Source organism: Triticum dicoccoides, chromosome 5A (assembly GCF_002162155.2).
Source record: "Triticum dicoccoides isolate Atlit2015 ecotype Zavitan chromosome 5A, WEW_v2.0, whole genome shotgun sequence".
Taxonomy (NCBI): Eukaryota; Viridiplantae; Streptophyta; class Magnoliopsida; order Poales; family Poaceae; genus Triticum; species Triticum dicoccoides.
This window is the reverse complement of record NC_041388.1, coordinates 483,541,240-483,543,279: the sequence shown is the minus strand read 5'-3', so window position 1 is coordinate 483,543,279 and position 2,040 is coordinate 483,541,240. Positions and strand designations below refer to the sequence as shown.

At 43.6% G+C, this 2,040-nt stretch overlaps 1 long non-coding RNA gene across 1 annotated transcript; it reads right to left on the bottom strand.

The window, feature by feature from the left end:
* Positions 1 to 231: 231 nt before the first annotated feature.
* LOC119302350 lies at positions 232 to 2,034 on the bottom strand. Its single transcript, XR_005147496.1, has 3 exons — positions 1,809 to 2,034; positions 1,294 to 1,491; positions 232 to 875 (listed from the first exon to the last, which is right to left on the bottom strand). It is a non-coding gene; the product is annotated as an uncharacterized LOC119302350 (long non-coding RNA).
* Between the last annotated feature and the right edge of the window lie 6 nt (positions 2,035 to 2,040).

Here is a 2,040-nt window from a genome sequence, read left to right as displayed (position 1 = left end):
GGTAGAGGTTTTATTTTTTACACGCACAACCAACACATGGCAAGATTTGTCACTGACACAGGAAAAAAAGTCGGAAAGACATCACTTGGGCAAATAAAATGCTGGAAAAACGTTGGTTGTCAGGTTCTCAGTCTATCTACGAAGGTGCATTTTGCAGCTTAACAGCATCAGGCATTTTGGGGTAATCTCACATAATTAAACATTAGTCCACACGCACGTTGGCTACTACACTGCAATAATAACAACTAATTTAGAGATAGTTCCTCCCAACGATGTACACACTAAGCGTTCAGCAAAATACACGGAGGCGCAAACACAAAATACACGCAGTTAATTTCTAATTCTAGCCAATTGGTCCATTGACTCGATTTAGCGTCTAGCAGATGAAGCGGATCTGGATGCATACCATGTTGAATGCTTCATTGTCAGCACTCCAAGACAAGCCTGACGTGAGGACGCCGGAGCTCGGCCAACTGATGGATGGAGCAATCTTCTTCCTCCTGCCACCAGCCCACCACTGCTGCGCCACTCTCCTCTCCCAACCATCCACAGAAAACTTCCTTCATACATTTTGTCTTCCTGACATTAAGCCTACTTTTCCCATAATATCTAATGGCAAAACCATGCTTCCATGAATAAAGATTGTAAAAACCATAGGTTTCTTACATAGAGTCTAGTGTTAGCCCAATAGCACCGTGCTCACCCAACTAATCTGTATACCCCTAAATCATTTGCTCCAGTGCACCAATTCTTCCCAGACATAGTGCCTGGTCCTGTAATTTTAGCGGAGCGGAGAGTGTCGAGCCTGCTGGGACAGGGTGTCCTGTAATTTCAGCAGAGCGGAGAGTGTGCCGAGCCCGCTGGGACAGGCTGTCCTGTAATTTCAGTGCAGTGGAGAGTTAGCATACTCCATAAAATGTACTGTATAAACTTAATCAAGCTCTGCAATGACATGACGAAATCGTGTGTTTCTAATCTACGTCATATTTTACTCCGAAAATTTAGTCGGCAATTAGCATACATGTTCACACACTGTCCATGACCTACAATCTAATTTTAAATGATCAATATTCTAACTCTTTCGGATCGATGACCTCTTACTCTAACTCTAAAAATTCCATGAGCAGTGACACACTTCATCAGACATCGTGTGGAAACTAAGGAATCTTCAGTCAATGGTTCTACTGCTTCATGCCCGATGGATGGCTCTTTACTGAAACATTGAAAACTATGTGTGCACTTGCCATAGATGTGTTTACCACGAAAAACAAGCAAAATGGCATGTCTTACTACCTGATACCAAAACCATGCTCCCACGAATAAAGGTTGCAAAAATCATATGCTTCACCCAAGGAGTCGAATGTTAAGCCAATAGCAGGCTCAACTACATGGTCCCCCAATTTATCTGCATGCCCTCGAATTGTCTCCTCCAGCGCATCTAATCTTTCTGGGCATGGGGCTCTATCCGTTGGCTGATTCCCGACTCTTACTCTGCAACAACATGAAGCAAAATTCTTATATATGAAATACCAATCATTTTTTGTACATCTATTTAGTTTTTTTTGTAACAAGAAACTAATTCAGGGGAAATGCAAGATCCAACACATGGCAGCACAATTACAACACTCATATCCATCACAACATTTCTAGTTCTATTTACTTTCTCATAGTCCACGCAACCAAAACAAAAAAGCTGGGCTACTCTGACAATGCCTCAGGGGATCATATGAAACTACAATAACCAAGACATCATCGCAACTCTGGTTTTGCTACAGACCATTTACCTCTTATAAGTAAATGCCTATTACCTCTAAGTCCACCCAGGGGCTTGCAGATCCACCTTGCAAGTAGTAGATTGAGCAGACCCTCCATCACCACTTTTAGTTCGATCTTGAATCACAGCCTCTTGGTGTTCATCAGATCGAGAGATGAGAGGATGGGGCAGGGCTTGGGAAATCCTCCCGCCCGTGCACCTGTAGTCTCACGTGAAGCAGAAGAGGAACAACGGCGAGCGGTACGGCAGCGGCCTTCGGCGAAGGC